This window comes from Athene noctua, chromosome 1, assembly GCF_965140245.1.
Source record: "Athene noctua chromosome 1, bAthNoc1.hap1.1, whole genome shotgun sequence".
Lineage (NCBI taxonomy): Eukaryota > Metazoa > Chordata > Aves > Strigiformes > Strigidae > Athene > Athene noctua.
In genome coordinates, this window is record NC_134037.1 from 196,356,999 (window position 1) to 196,374,028 (window position 17,030).

General features: G+C 44.4%; 1 protein-coding gene and 1 long non-coding RNA gene across 2 annotated transcripts in view; one reads left to right on the top strand and one right to left on the bottom strand.

Moving 5' to 3' along the window:
• LOC141961936 (uncharacterized) overlaps window positions 1-17,030 on the bottom strand; it is a 22,056-nt gene continuing 5,026 nt past the window's right edge. Inside the window, exons 2-3 of the long non-coding RNA XR_012633844.1 lie at window positions 2,383-2,507; window positions 1-92 (exon numbers count right to left, since the gene is read on the bottom strand). This is a non-coding gene — a long non-coding RNA (uncharacterized LOC141961936). The remainder of the gene's footprint in view (window positions 93-2,382; window positions 2,508-17,030) is intronic.
• Window positions 11,108-17,030, top strand: part of ECRG4 (ECRG4 augurin precursor) — a 19,816-nt gene continuing 13,893 nt past the window's right edge. Inside the window, exon 1 of the mRNA XM_074909316.1 lies at window positions 11,108-11,349. The gene's annotated coding sequence lies outside the window, so the exon portion shown is untranslated. The remainder of the gene's footprint in view (window positions 11,350-17,030) is intronic.

Consider the following 17,030-nt stretch of genomic DNA (forward strand, 5'->3'; position numbering starts at 1 on the left):
GTCTACAGAAGATGGAATGATCCACACTGGTCCCATGGTAATGAGCCCTGCTTAACTTCTGGAATGAGTTGTTATAAGCAAGGAAGCCACCCCTGCATACAAAACAAGAGAAGAAAATATGAGGCAAAATGTTGTTACAGCAATTTTAGAGGCCTGCCTTAGAGAAATCTTGGTAGAAAAAGCAGCAACTAAATGCACACAGGATAATGGGAAATAGAAGATCTAGAAAATAACAATTGTTATGTAGAGATAAGGAGATGATGGTAGACATGATTTAACAATAGGAATTTTATCCTCATCTTTTTATTTAATAAAATAGCTGATTACATTCTCTTTTGTATGAAAAGTAAAACAAACAACTGAGAAGCAGGGAATGATAAATTGTTAGCTGCCTATTTAAAAACACAGGAGCTGCAAAGAGTTATTCCAAAGGCATTTTTTTCATCTTGCTCACTAATTCATAACGCAAGTGGAATAGCTAATGAATTTGAGACATTCTGAAATGTGCAAGCGCATTTTCCAGCATCTCCTGTAATTGATCACTCTACAGGGAGATGATTAATTTATCAAAATTAGAAATTCTTGATAGGGCTGTTTCACAGTTCCTCTACCTTTAGAGAGAAAAACAAAACAACAAATTAAACAAAAGGGAGAATTTCTCCAAAATGATGACTCCCCAAACAAATAAGATTGAACCTATCGTGGTAATGGATTTATTTTGGGCTTGGTGAGGAAGTTGGTGAGCTCAAAAGGTAGGCAGCATACACAGATATCAGTGCCCAGAAAATGTATCAGCTCTCAATCTGGAGCGTTGCTAAATTATCAGTGCCAGGTCTTAGCACTTTTTCCTAAACGTTCAGCAACACCTTGAAGCACCAGCTTAATTTTGAACTTGTTGGCTCACTGATTAACAGCTGAAGTGCAGTTTCACCAAACATGTGGCAGCAGGTATTGGACATCTGACCAGCTGCCCCCTTTGAACGTTGATGTCACCCTCAGGAGGTCATGGTCCCCGCAGCAGCCCCTGCTGGGAGATGTGACTTTTCTCCTTCCCTACCCCAGCAAAGTGGAGCCACTGGGCCTGAGGCTACCGAGGATGACTACAGGGCTCTGCCATTTCACAAGCTCCAGCAGCCACTAGGTGCATATTCACTTACAAAACCTGATATATTCATGGATGCTTATCTGGAGCTCAGCACTATGGGACCCCAAGTCTGGGGCTTTTGAGTACTCCTACAATGCAAATATTAGATTCATAAAAATAAGAACAGGAAAATAAACTAAACAAAAGCTTGGTTCAAACTCTGTTGAAATCAGTGAAGTTTTTCTTTTGGACCCGTTAGGACTTTGATTTGGCTCTTGAGAAAAATTATTCTTTCCCATGAAAAAAACACTAGAAGTATGTTTGTTGTTCCTGCGTTCAAGTATGAGACTCTTCCACACTTTCTCTGCATAATGAGTAATTATAGACTTATTCCTAACCAGTTAACAGCGAGGAGTGAAGAACAGATCCTACACACTAGGTGTTATTGGGGAGATAATGAAACCCAGATGACATTTCAGGAAGAACTTTGAAATCCTTTTTCCTTAGGTAAGCTCTCACCTGCTCTCTAAGCAAAATTGTTGTGACTATATTTTTTTCCCCTTGGTTTTCATTAACACAACCATTTGCATAAAAAACAAGATTCTTGCTTCTGAAAAGTTCATATTCTCCTGCTGCTTGTTCTCCCCCCTGAAGTTTTCATTCTGTTAGCAACCTGATAAATCACTTCCACTAAACTCAATTATGGTATCACCAACATGGTTTTATCGCTTTGGGTGATAAGGAATAAGCAGCAAGCACCGCCACAAAACCTGCAGGAATACAGATTATGTTTCCATGTCATTTGCTCCATTAACAGCTTGTATGGCATGTTTGAAAGAAAAGAACAAAAAGAAGACATGATAGAAAGAGATTATATTCTTTTTTGTACCTCAGATGCTTACAGCTGAGGTAAGGCGTAGATTATGAGCCTTGGATAGGGCCTTCTGAGACCAGTGGAGGACTTTCATCAGCTTTGGTGAGTTGCAGATAGAACTATACATTTGGAGTGAAGCAGAGTGCCACTGTGTAATCAACACTGACAAAAACTGGAAAGAAAAAGGGGAAGCGAGAAGAGAAGAAAGGCTGCACGTATTTTTGCTGACTTGGATATGAAGGTTCACAGCAGACTCCACTGAAGCCGAAACAGATCTATATCTAAATGGAAATAAGGAAACCACTATATCTGAATGAGATTTTGCTGATCCTGTCTAATTAACCTGGTAAATGTTCAGGTACTTCAGTAATTAAACTTTAACTTTAGAAGCTAAATTGCTTCTGAATATGCTGCTGGGATTTACCTTTGGCATGGAGATCAACAGTGTTCTTGTCTTCTACACTGCAAGAGCCTGGGGCATCATTATGACAGCCAGAATTATAGTTCAAGGCACCACCAGAAAGATTTGAAGACTATAGTCACGAAGACCTGTAGAAGAAAAAACAATTCAAGAATTTTAACCAGCAAAATTTCATCTAATATTTAAATCATTAAGTGTTATGATCAACATGTGCTGTAAAATAAAATGCACTGTGGGAAAGTTAGTGGACAAAACTATGGTGATAATGACAACTGACTGAGAATGGATAATGTATGGTTAATAATCACCATCCAAAATATGTTTACATATTTCTAAAATAGAGTCAAATCGTAGCTTGGAAAATATCGGGAGTACCTATAAGGCAGAAGAGTCTGTGGTTATGAATAAGCTTGTCGACATGACTTTCCAGGGCAATGCTGCACGAGAAGAGGGGCATCAAATAGAAGTAGGCATGTTGCCATGCCTCTATGCAGCACGTGCAAAACTACTTCTGGGGTGAGATGCCCAGTTATGGGGTCCATGCTGCACAGAGGATGCGGAAGTACTGTGGAGAGTCCACGGGAGGACAGTCAGGTGACCCTCCTCAGCCTGGACACCAAGCCTTCCCAGGTGTGACTTCAGGTAGACAGGCTGGTTTTCTTACCAAGGAGGAAGCTGGATGGTGACTTATGTTTTTAGACACAGAAAAACCTATCTGATAAGAGAACAGTGGGGTGTTATGAAGTTGCAGACAAGAGAATAACAAGATCTGGCGAGTAGAAATTGAAGTCAGATGATTTCAACCTTGACACAAGATGTAATTTCCTACTGCTAAAGTTAATGGGATGTTGGAGTGCCTGAACAGGGAAGGAAGTCAGGTCCATTCACAACTACACTAGGCACCTCTGTCAGTTTATGATAACACATGCTCTTTACAAAATGCTGCTCTCTTAAAATCAACTGCACATAATCTGTACAAAGTCATGGAGGGGCCAGGAGGCAAGAGGGTGCAAGCTGCAGGATATCAGGTGCAGAAGTGAATTTGAGGCAGAGGAGATTCTGGCACAGACACATTCATATTATTTGCACTGCTGCGGATGGTTGCACAGATGAAAAGATGGTGTTTCCCCTGTCTGTTGTCTCTTTGCTCCACAGAGAAGCTGGGCCTCTGTGGCTGGGTAGTGCTAGCCTGTACTGCTGAGGCCATTAGTACAACCAACCTTCCTGCATACAGGCTTCGTGCAGCTGTCCGAGGGGCTCTGGGGGAATATGTTTGTCCTGTCAATGCATGCCTATTGGATATGCATTTCAGACAAAGGCAGAAAGAAGAAATTTAACTCCAACTGGGCACAATAAATTGGAACAGGATAGATCACAGCACACCAAGGCAATCATTTGGTGCTGGGAGACGGTATCTAGACCTCTTTTACCTTTTATTTAGCCTATTACCAGATGCAGAATTAGATCAGAAGAAACCTTTGGGTAACATCTGCTAGTGTCCACCATGGTGAGCACAGACCGCCTGCCAGCATGGTGTTCCACAGGCTCCAGGCCATGCCATCTCCTGCCAGCCACCCCTGCCTGGCAGAAGCACAGCCTCCTCCCTTGGCTGCTGGAGCTCAGGCTTTGCTTGTGTCTCCAAAGAGGAGATGGCCAACGTGATGTGGTGCCATGGAGGGGTCAGCATGAGCTTCCTGGCCTTCGGCTGCCTGAACACTGAGCAGAAATGAGAAGCTGTTGGTTGGGGACTGAGCTCTTCCGGCTTCCTGCTGAGCCTGTCTGCAGCCCTTTAATTAGAGGAAACTCATTACATATGACAGAGAAAAAGAGTCTGTCAAGTAGTATGGGAGAAACTCCTTTTGATTCAGCAGAAAACATGTTAACCTGAGGTGTCCTGTAGGCAGTAGGTGCAGATAGGAAGCCAGCATGACTGAGAGCGGGATGCGTTGTCTTTTCAGCAACATTTCTCCTCCACTTGGGATGTGCCCTATTTGGACAGTGGCCAAAAGGCAGGAGATGAAAGGCTGCTGAGGCTGAGGTTTTGTACCAGCTAGCAGCACTCCACCTTCCTGCTGCATCAAAGGGGTGGCAGCAGTCTGCTGGGGCACATTTAGGTTGGTGTTGGACCAGAAGGAGGCTTAGGACATGCATGTCTTGACTTATTTCCTTATCAAAGGATTTTGGCCGAGCTTTCTAGAAGAAGCTGGCACAGGCTGAGCACAGCACAGCCCCTCTGACATCTAGGAGGAACTGAGCTCCTTAGCTCCTGAACCTCCCAAACTTCCTCCCCCTCCTGCCCCTGGGGGGCTGGGACCAACTCAGGGTGCTTGCTTGTGACTTATTTCATAATGTAGTTAAATAAGTGGAATATCACAGAACTTAAACTTGCTAAACTCCAACGACTAGTGTAATGTGGAGTTTGAAGAGCTGGCGATTGCAAATAGTTAACTAACAAGTGCTTACAGTGCCTCATGATAGTTGCTGGCACTAAGACAAGGGCAGTAAAAAGTGGATTAGATGAAGATAAATGTGAGACACAGGCAGAAACAAGTACTCCAGCAGATGTGTGTGGAAATTAATGGGGTGGTGATAATAACAAATTCTGATTCGCCACACAGTAATGTGTCTCTTGATAATTGGTTTCCAGTAGAATACCACCCGGGCATGCAGGAGACAGAAACATAAATGGGGTGACATCTCTGCATTGCCAATGCATTGGGTAGACACTAAATATCTCAAAAATGGTAAGAGGAAAAGTTGAGTTTGTTTCATCCCTTGCAGCCTAACCCCCTCAAAATTTTATTTTCTGGATCTGTGACCCAGTCTCTTGACAAATAAATTTGCAGGGGTATCAGGGCAAGATATCTCCCAACATGAACACAGGGCTGGTGGTCAGGAGATCATGGTCACGTTCCAACTACTGCCGCATACATCCTGTCTGACACGGGGTGGAGGGTCACTACCGACCCCACATGTCTGCTCTTCTACTGAACTGGGATGTGAAAGTTCCCACACAACACAATACTTCGCCAGATGCGTTGTTGAACTTCATGTGTTTATGTTTGTGAAGAGAACATAGGATGAAAGACATTACAGAAAGGCAAGATATGATTTGTTATGATTTAAAAGCCATTCTGGTTTAGCAGTGCTACTTTCAAATATTTGCACCCTGCAGGCATTTCCATAGGACTCAAGCTCAACTTTTGTTTTCCGGTCCCATATTTTAAAGAAGCAGAGTGGCTTCTAAACCCTTTCTTTGGAAATGGGTCTATGATGTCGCCCGCTGCAGCCTGAGTGACTGCAGGGACCGGGCTGTGGCCCCACAGACACGGAGGTATGAAAAGCAGTCCCTGAGCTCGCCTCTCCTCCCTGCACCTACAGACGTGCTTCCTCCCCTGCCTTCATCCTGCACATTCATCCTTGCAGATGCGTGCAATGAAGTGGCTCAAACTTGGCCAGGGCTTCAGCTGTGTCCGTTCCCTGGTGCCTGGGAGGAACCAGGAGGCAGGGAATGAGTGGTAGGGGAAGTTGAGGGGAGGGGGCTGTTTTGTGTTTCCCATGCTAGAAGCATAAACTGCGTGCCTGGAGTGCAGTGTCAGGGTGTAGGTCTGTAATGCAATTTTGTTGGCAAGAAAATAATTCAGAAGGGTCCCGTTTCTCCATCTGCATCACAGTTTGCTGCTGCCTGAATTCTGCGGATAAAACTGGGCAGCAGCTCTGTCCACTGAGTCCTTGGGAAGCTCTAGCTTAAAAATAGTAAATGGAGGGTTTTCTTTGCTTGCTTTGCTTTGAGGAAGGTTTGGGGTGTTTTACTTGGGGTCATTTTGGTGAATCTGTTCACAGAGCAGTGCTGTAAACATGTTTCCCAGCACAGTGGATGTTGGGGAGGTGACATTCAGCTTACAGAGGACCTGACTGGCCAAGCTGGGGCTGCCCTGATGCCCATTTTGCCAAGGTGCCTGGAGTTCAGGCTGTAGCAGGGGAGGGAGGGGAGGTGGATGGGAAGCCCTGAGGCTGGCATCACCGTGGGGGGAACTGTGAGAAGAACCCACCTCATCACTGGTACTTGGTATTTCTGCCCAGGTGCCTGGAGTGAGATTGATGGGAATAAATCCTGTGGGACCTCTCTGAGCACCTGCTAAAATCCAGTCAGTTGAAAAAAGCAGGGGATACTAAAGACAAAGAAAATGGAATTTATAGATTTCTGTCTTACATTCTAAAATAAATGTGACGTTTTTCACTCCCAGAGAAGGCAGCAAGTACCTCCCTGCTCAAAGGACGGTATTCCTTGCCGAGTGCTCTGGCCGCATGTGACAGTGCTGCTCAGATACTCTGTCCCCTGGCCCCTCTTTTCCAGCCTCTCCACGTTCAGCCACATCAGCCTGGGCTCCCTGGCCTCAGGCTCAGCAGCTGAGCGTGATGGTGAAAGCCCCCAAAAACAGTGAGCAGGGACCTGCCAGCTCCAGACTACTGACAATGTAGCCCAACTAAACGTGTCTAATTTCCCAGTCATTGCTTCTTGTGCGCATGACCTGTTAAAAGGATTAAATTAAAAGAATTCCCAGGGCTAATCTAGTGATGATATGATGAGAGACAGGAGCTCAAGCATATCCCAGAGGTGGCTGATCATGTTTCCTAGGATGTATTATTTATGTGGCCATCTGCTTTAGACAAGTGTTGAAGTCTGAAGGGGAGGAGGATTTTGATGGAATTTACTCATTTAACTGGGACAAGGGGGTACTGTGGGTTTCTCCCCCTGAAAAAAAAAAACCAACACTGCTGTAGTTATTTATGGAATAAAGCTGGCAGCAAGGTACCTGTGTGCTGATGCCTTCAACAAAATGCTGCTCGGGTCTGAGAGCTCGCGCATGTCCCCACAGAAGGGGCTGTTCATATTGTGGTCCGTTAGTGAAAGGGAGAGAGGTACAAATGTGTTCCAATCTGAGTTTCTGGTACTGTGAAATACAGGCATATAAACAGAGCTGTGGCTGGAATGTGAGAAGGCAGGGGGAGCTGCCAAAAGAGACAGAGTACACAGGAGAACAGGAAGAATTTCCCCAAAATATCTGATTTAATTACTGTGTAGTTCAGTAACTGCAGGATTTGTTTACCACTATTATAGGCAACATGAAGCAAAATCACAAATGTAAAAAAAGAAACTGTCTCTCTTTCTGATTTGGGCTGACATGCTATTTAAATAATATGGGTCAAGAAATCTGAAATAAAATATCTTCATGAACAGGATTTGTTTTCCTTCCTTTCTTGTCCATCTCCTGTGGTGCTAAAAGCAGCCACCTTCTGCTGACATTTTCCCATCACAGTTGCATCATCAGATTTCTAAATATTGAAGCTTCCTCAGGCTAATGTCTAAGCCTTTCTTAGTGATTAGGAATGAAATTCCTCCCAAAGCTTTAGTTGAGAAGGTTCTACTAAACCTTTATGTAGAAATTTGCTGGAAGCTACCTGTCAGTTTGCTGCCCATTTTCCAGTAATTCAGACTAATGACTAGTCACCACCCCCCACCACCCCCCCTTTTTTTTTTTCTTCCTTTTGCATCTGTCTAGAAGTAGCTTTCTGCTCCAGTTATTGGCTTAATAACACAAGGCTATCTACTGAGGCAAAATTCTCACCCAGTCTTACCTGATTTGTCTCATGACTGGTTTATAATCCCTATTTTATTAGTTATTAGGAAAAAAACATCTGAGCAACTGGTTGTACTGTTCAAAGATTTGTACTTCTAAATTGGAGTATTGCTTAAGAGCTGTTCTCCTGGACTCTGGACCTATGCAGGAAAGTTTTGATTACAAAACATTCAGTTATAGTCACAGACAATAAGAAAGTCGGCTGCCTACAAAATCATAAATCATTCTCTGCAGAGTTTTTGCTTAGCTGAAATTGCAGCTTCTGTATTATGGAAGGTTTCTCCCAGAGTTGCTACCTACATGTGTTTTATCCAGACAGGCAGGGAATTAGGTTTCTGTCTGATAGGCAACTCATTGTATCATCCACGTGCCTAATGTTCAGGCTGGGGAACGCAGCCTGTGGAAGGAGCCTGGATCAGGCCATACGCTGGGACCATTCTCACTTGCGAGGTTCGCTGTGCTGTCTTTCCAATGCAGCTGGCCCCTGCAAGCCATTTCACCACCCCCCCTCGGCTGTGGCACACCGAGGTGCCCACCGTCAGGCTCTTCTGGCCAGGGGACAGTGCCGCAGGACGTGGCAGCTGGGAGGAGGGAGCCATGAAGCTCCCCCAGGAGAGGCCTTCAGTCGCATCAGCATAACCAGTTATCTGTGAGGGCCTGAGGCAAAGGGTTGGGTGCCCTCAGCATCCCCTGCTCTGTGGCACACGGGCAATAAGGGTCAGTGTCTCTTGCGTGTTGCCATAAGGTACCACAAGGGGAACCCCTTGGCACATGCTTCACTCTCTAAATACCCAGCAAGGTGCGCGAAGACAGAAACCTGCATGAAGATTAGCACATGGGGACATGCAGGGACATGCACTATCTTCTTGCCTCAAAAGTCGGAGTTAGCAAGATGATTAAAAGCAACCAAGCCACTGGAGTCCCTTTTTGTTCCCACTGATGCTAGTGGCAGATTTGTCTCTTTTCCGCCCAGCCCAAAAGCTTCATGAGGACTGTATGTTTCTCCTGAAATGTCTCTGGTTGTCAGCCCTTCACCTGCTGCAAGGAAGTGACTCACAAGGGACAAGACATTTGGGCAGGACAGAGGGACACAGATTTTAAAGCTCTTGCAGGACACAATAGTGGAGAAGCTGGCATCAAATGGCTTTTGAGCAGGTATCTCTGCAGAGACTTCATTTTTCAGCAAACCAGGCAGAAGAGTCATGAGAGCTTAAGGAGTACCTATGAGCAAGAGGCATCATGCCTCCCTATGTGTTCGTACAGCCCTTATCATGAAGTGTCTGGCTGCTGGCACCACACAATTAAATTAGGGATAAATACAGTCTGCCTGATTTCACTGTCCTTAGCTGCTGCCATAGCTACACCGCCATGCTGAGTGGCAATGTTTCCTCAGTTGCCTCTTTTGCTCGGGATAATGTTCTGCCGGGCAGCTGGAACAATCTCACCCCTTGCTGTTGTTCAAAGGAGAGCCCTGTCACATGAGTTCAGCTGCCCATTTCCATGGTACCTCCCTAGTCCCATGTCATATGCTTGTTGGAAACGTCACTGTGCTTGGCTCACAAAGCCAGCTAGGAGAGCAGCCCACCTCTGTTGCTGCTGGGTTAGTATTCTGCTGGATTATTCTTCTGGTTTAGTGAGCTAAACTGGCTGGGTGAAGAGACATGCTGTTGGAACCTGTGTGTCACTGCTTAGTGAGAGCAGCTCCTGGAAGGGATGAAGGAAGAAGAGAGGGTGTTTGTGGTGGTGAAACATCAGGGTGACTCAATCTCATCTAACTTGGTCCTCATCCTTGCCTTGTGCCCTCCTGTCCGCTCATCCAGTCAGTTACAGGGTGGATCAGGAGATCAGATGAAGTGATGGGGAAGTTGTTTCTCTTTTCTCCCATAGGGTACTTGCAGCCAAACCCCCTTCCCTGATTTAGATCGCTCTGTGGCTGTATTCATGGGAGTAAGTGCTGCATACATGCTTATTATGATGAGCAAGCACTGACATTTCCTGTGGAGTCAGCAAAGGAAAAGAAAAGCTTTTGGAGGCTTCCAGGTTCCTGTTCCTTTAGGCTTAATTGCCTAGGCTAGGTGGACTGAATTTTGCACAGTAAACAGAAAACCACAGTAGTGGTATTTCTGAGGTCTGCATGATCATGTTATTTCCAAGTGGCGGCAGTAAATACAGTCTCGCTTCTCAGTACCCGAATGTGGACGTGTGGCTAGTTGTCTGGAGGTAAGCCCTGCGTGGAGTATCTGGGCCCTTATGGACTGCATACAGCTGCTTCTCCACTGTATGTCCAGATACGTGCTGTGGCCATGAACATTCACCCCCGTGTGCCAGATATCCTGAGGAATGATCCAAAGGGTACATCCACTTCTACTGAACGCCTGGATGTTTATTTTGTCTTAGCAGTTCTGGCAATAAAAGTGCATAATGTGCCTCAAAAAAACAGCTGTAACTGCATCAAACGTTTCTTTAAACTGATTGTGAATTCCTTGAGCCATTTGCAACATTACTGAGAGTTGTCCAGCTGAAAACCAGAGCGCTTTAATATGCAGGTGCCACACTAGTTATCTGTCCCTGACTAGTTTCAGATTCAAAGAAATTATTTTGATATTACTGACATCCATCCTCTTTATTTCTCCTGGATTATCCATAACAAGAGGAAAAAAACCCCACTGTTCCTGGCAAAAAGCATCGTTTTGCTGCTGCAGCCTTGCATGGTTTTGAGCAGAGCTGGCATTTACCGGGAGTAGGGGTCTTTATGAAATGCAGCCTTGTTTCCTGCAGTCAGGTGAAGCTACCGGTCATGCCTTCTCCCTCTGGCCCCCCTGCTGACCCTGGGTGTGCCAGCCCTCCATGCACCCCCTGGGTGCCGGGCCTCAGCTCTGCTGCACCAGCGCATACCGGCTCCCAACACCTGCAAGAAATTAAAAGAGCACCAACATACTCCCTGGAGCCGGTCGCTCAACGTACATCCAACACAAAAGCCCAAATTCCTTTCACATGAGAACACGGGTACATCTGCTTGCAATCATCTTTCTCCAGGCAGCCGGCCTGATTAAGCAGAAATGTGATTCTCCACACTTGGTCCAAGGAGCGCTCAGCAGACGCCTGCAGCCGAGGGGCTGGGATTCGGGAGAGGTGGAATAAACGCGCCTTTCACGCCCGGCATCCCCAGCAGTCCTGTGGCTCCCGTGCTTACAGCCTTGGTCGTTTCTTGCCCTGCTCGCAGGAGGCGAGACAGGCTGCAATAAAGAGAAACTTGTTCTGTGGCAGGAAAGGTCATTTCTTCTGGCCAGGCATTTGGGAAGGAGACAGGAAGCATATTATTTTAAAGGTAAAATGATAAAGTATTTGTTTGTTGGAGGAAGGGGAGGAATGTCAAAAACATGTCAGCATTCTTTAGAAAAAAATGATTGTGGCATCTTACTCCCGCTCTGACAACAACTGCGGGGTGTTGTAAAGAAATGTTTTAGCCTTCAGCGGTCTGTAGTGTCATGCAGGGTATTTTCCTTGCTGGAAGGATGCTCTTTGTCTGTGCACGTGCGTGTGTGTGTGTGCACATGGGGGTGCGAATGTGCACTCTGTGGTGGAGGAAATGGCTGAAAATATGAGCAGTGAGTGGGCATAGAGGGATATTAGCAGAGTCTCTGGTAATGCTATTCTTTGTTTCTTAATATTTTCTTTATTTCAGCTGACCAACAAGGAAACAATTAAAAATCACTACTTTAATCAAAGTTGCAGTTTGTAGCACAGATGCGTTACGGCTTATGTACTTTTGTAGTTTTGTCGGATTCCGTTTCAAAACTTGCCTTTCATGCTGCTACACAAGAAGACTGAAGAAGTAATTTATAGGTGCAATTAACAATGCCATGTTTGGGGAATAAAGTGAAAGTATTTTTAACAAAAGCAATCTTGACAATTGAGTAGTTCAGCTTCACTGTGATTCCTGCAAGCAAGATGAAGGCAGCAGCCACAGTATACTTTTAATTCTCAAATCTGATCATCATTTAATGTTTGTAAAGGCTAGATTCCCCCCCCCCCCCCCCCCCCCGTTTTTACCAGCTCATAGTCCAGATAACCCAAGGACTTAAGCCAGGTCTGCAGAAGGCGTACTTTGCCAGTGCAGCCGTGCAGTTGTAGCCACAGTGCTTCCAGGGCATGTGTGTCCCAGCCCAACTGCAGCATCCCTCCGGTTGGACTGCTTAAAAGGTCAGAAGTGACAATTCACCTGCCTAATGCAGCCGTGCAGGAAAATGCTGTGCCAGTAGGCTGGGCAGGGGGACCTGGGGCAAGGCAGCCTGCTTTGTGCTTGCCATTTGGAGGCACATGGTTAAAGCAGGCACAGGCTTCTCCCAAACTCTTTGAACTGAACTTTTGCCAAGGCCTGCCAAGGTCTTATTTTAGGCCCAGCTCTATTCTTGGCCTCAGAAAAATGCCTAATAGAGAGGAGAGCTCTCCTGAATAAGTCTGTCTCTGGGCATTTTTTGGAATCTAGCTGATTTAGGGAAGTTCTTAATATAAGGGTAGGGCGGAAGAACATTGTCTCTTAACAAATGCAGGGAACAGTGATGGACAGACACTGTTTTAAACAAATTTATCATGCAGGGGTCTATTCACTTGTCTGCATGTTTGACCATTGCAGTTTATTCACCTGCATTCATGTACACATGCAGAATTTTATAGTGACAATAGAATGACTTATGCTAGTATATGAAGGTTCAAAGGGAAACATCTGCCATTAAAAAACAGTAGGAAAAAACATTTATTTAGCACAGACTAAAATACAGAAATGTTTGCATGCTGTGTTTGGCTTGACTTACTATGGGCAAGACTTAATGATGTACAGAAGGGCTGTCTGAAAGAAACTGTGTGGTGTCTGATATTTTCTGGAGCTTCTGCCCTGAATGTTCATTTGGATGTAGCAACACACTGACACCCTGTGATAAATCCATTTGGGTATTATTTAGAGGTCTCACACTCAATGTCTTTTTTTAATATGGCTTCATTCCCTGTGAATGTTAATGCAGATACATGGAGATGAGAAGCTCCCCAATGACAGACACAGATGGGATGCCTTTAAGGCTGTGTCAACAGCCTCTGAAAATATTGATCACCAAGTGTCGTTACTGAGGAAAGACACTGAAGCCTTTGGAACCAAACAGTTAGCAAAGCATGGATCAAACCTGTATTTTCAGTTATAGGAAGGATAAGCCCTTATGTCAGTCCATCCCTATGGTAGGCAGCCAGCCAGACGGTTGTGTCTTAGTGTAGTGATGGGAAAATGCACACTTTTGTTACTCTGCTTTGTGACAGCTGTGCTTGCAGAGAATATTCTTACCACTCACCATACAGCTTTCATCCTCAGGATGATGCACAAGTATTTAACTTCTGGGAGTAAATGTAATTTGTCAAGACTTTGCAGAATCAGGTACCACTCTTGCCCCTTGGTTGTCCTGATCTGTTAGGCTACCAGCCTTTGCCTGCTCTGCTGCTTACCTGCAGCCCCTCTGCTCCTCATAGCATCAGCCATTGTCCTTTTACACATATTGCCTGAAGCCACTGTCGTGCACTTGATGGGAAAATGGTAACGGTTAGGTTGAAGGGAAGTTGGCTTTGGCTGACATTTTTGTATAAATTTGGAGCAATCAGTTTTGTACGTGATTTGTAAATGTACAAGCTCCACGTTACCACCTGTCTTTTCCTTCCTTTCACATCCAAGGGAGATGCATTTGTTTCAAGGCTAGAAGACATCACTCTGGGCTGACCACCTCTATAATTCATATCCTCGGACACCCCTGTATAAACTCATGTTTCAGTATCAAGAAGAGTACTTGTGACAGAGACTGTCTTTTTAGCAAGAAAACCCCTTTGCCCTTGCATTTAGATCCACATAGTCCAAGACAACCCTTCTGAAGTTGTTCCAGTGTTGTCCAAGAAAAATGTCTTATACTTTCCACGTGCTTGTTAACACCTATCTGATATTTTCCCTCAGAAGTTAGACTCTGAGCCCATTACACATCCAATTAGGTTATAAGCACTCCAGAAGGGAGGCTGCTCCACTACCTGCACATGCATCACCTGTGCACAGAATGTAAATATTAGTAAACAAAATATACACATTCTGTAATTGTAATTGTTCTTGTCTTACACTCAGCCTCAGATCATTTTGGATAATTCATTCCTGAAGCTGCTCACCTAGAATGGAAAGGGAAAAGGCAGATACATTTTCCAATATGTTACTATGCAGAGAATGTACTTAGATCTTTGAATAATATTCCTGGATCATATTGTTTATTTACATACAAGATTTTAGTTCTCTGTGTGTGCGAGCTTATTTTTAAATGAAAATATGTGATGTTTAAGTGGAAACCAAAGATTAATATGAGAAAGAAACCTCTGATGAAATAAGAAGAGGTGGAATTTGTCTAGAATGAAACCAAAATGAAGGCATTCTGTCAGCCTTGGTTTTACTTGTTTCTTTTTTTAGCCTAGCCTGGAGTTGTCTCGCAGGGAAATCAATCTGTGCCTTGGGCAGCGGGATCTCTTTATGGCTAGGGGAGACTGATTGATTGTTTCACATATTGAGACTGTAGGTTTGATGAGAACTGTATAGGAATGGTGACAGTAGTGGAGATTTGAGGGTTTTTAGATTCTTTACTAAAATATGTACTTTACAGCACATGCTTCTTTTTTTCAGATAAAAGTCCTCCCTCTGCTATGTATTTCTCTCTTCTTTCTGATGTGTATTTGTCTCCTTCTCTTTAAATATTTCATTAAGTTTTGTTTTAAGTAAAAAATAAATTAATAAATCCTGTAAGATTAGTATTATGGAAAAGCTTTTCCATAGGTATATTTAATTTCTTTATAATGATTCAGTGATTTGGTTATATTGGGCTTTTTTTTTTTTTTTTAGTGAAACACTATTTCTCATAAAATGGCCAACCCAAACCACATGACAAAAGTTTCATATGAAATGATTAAGAGTAAAGTGTTGACTTTGCTAAACCCAAGGTCAAATGTTGCATTTGAATCAACAGGACCAGGATTATTCTTGTCCAGGTGCCTAAAACTTGCACAGCAGTGGGCCAGGCTAGGTCTCAAAAATGTTCTCCTACATTGGGTACTGCATGCTTCAAAGACTGATCTATGCTCCCCCAGTTTTTTCTTAATAAAAAAAAAAAAAAAAAGGCAGCAAGCCTCTTATCTGCTTGTATCTCCTCTCTGCTGCCCAGGGAAGTGGTGGAGTCACCATCCCTGGATGTGTCTTTTAAGACATGTAGAGATGGCACTTAGGGACATGGTTTAGTGGTGGACTTAGCAGTGTTAAGTTTGCAGTTGGACTCAATGATCTTAAAGGTCTTTTCCAATCTAAATGATTCTATGATTCTATGATCTTAGCATCTCTGATTAACAAGTGATTACCAACAGTGAAGTTATATTGCATGTATTATAGCATGCTGTCTCTGCTCCTGCATTAATCAACATGAAAAGTAAAAGTTTAAATGGCCATCTTTAAGATGTTCCTAACCCAGTTATTACTTGAGTGAAAATAAACAGTCTCATACCACTCCATGGCCTCTCCTGATCTGCCATATAGTCATTACTGTGCTCATATCATTTCTGTAAGGCACAAGAAATCCTCAAAGGTTTATCTGCTTGTTTACTCACTCCTGTATGGCTAAACACTAACCTGGACACACATGGGAGAGAAAGAGGTCAGTGCCACCAGAGCATCACTGTGCAGTTAGTTACCCTGCTCAGGTCCTCCCCAGATCCAAATAATGTTCAGCTAGTAGATATCAGACTTACAGCCACTGCATCGTTACTAATAACTACCAGGTGAAAGCATCATTCCATTGTGGCCATTAGGTGGTAACATCACCTAATAGAAAGGCAGTTTTTTGCTTAGGAAGAATACTACAATCTGCAGTGCAGAAAAAGGAGTCAGACACAAAGGTTTATAATGGTAGATCTTGAGAAAGGAGGAGGCAAAAGACTTCTGTGTTGGTTTTGGTAGAAGTAAGCGATTAGCTTGCTCACCCCACCTTGAAGAATTACAGCCTTAGAATTCCTATTTCTGAAGCTGGTTAGCTTTCTGGTTAAAGTGTATATCTGATCTGGCTCAAAACCGAGTGATCTGACCCGAAACAGGGCTGTCTTGCTCACGAGGACATTTCTGATGAAGAGGAGACAACAGGGTGGAAATGGATGGCAGCATATTAGCTCCTCTGTGCCACAACCATCCTCCATAGCAAGAGCTCCAGGGCATAAGAGCAGTTATGCTGATGCCTAGAGGAGCTAGCAAGGACTTCAGAGGCCTGTCTACATCAACAAATGAGGGCAGGTCCTTCTGCTTGGCTGAAGGAGAGACAGTTTAAGTTCAAAAGTTGTGCAGCCCTGTTAGCACAGACAGAGCTAATGGGCCCTGCTGTGAGCTGGGTCAGGCCCTATGCCAGGCTTTGGGATCAGAACCCAGCAGCATTCCCCTCCACCACCCACCAAACGCAAACCCAGGAGAGCAAAGAGCCGGGGATGAAACACCTGCCTTTCCAGGGGAGCCACATCTCTGCACGACGGCGTTTTGTGAGATCCAGGCATAAGCAGCAGCAGGCTGGGATTTAATCTTTCTGAGATAAATGGGATTCCGCAGGGCTCTTATGATTAAAAATACATGTGTGCATGAATACTTGCAGGGCGGGTGCCTAAATGATCACAACAGGCAAAAAAATCTCCCCTCAAATTTCCATACCCTGCAGCCATTATACTGCCAGGTTGGCACAGACACCCTTTGATGTTGCTGGCATCTCAGCACAGCTGGGTGCAGTGGGGCTTCACGTGGGAAGATTAAAGATGTCATGATCTCTTACTCAGCAGCAGCACAGAGAGACTACAGAAGTGCATTCTCCTGGAAACAAACTGATTCGTAAATCAGAAAGGTAATCCAACATCAGATGAACAGAGGCACAGGCTTGTTCAGAGGCAGGGCTTAAGCAGGACATTGGTGAAACTGGAAAG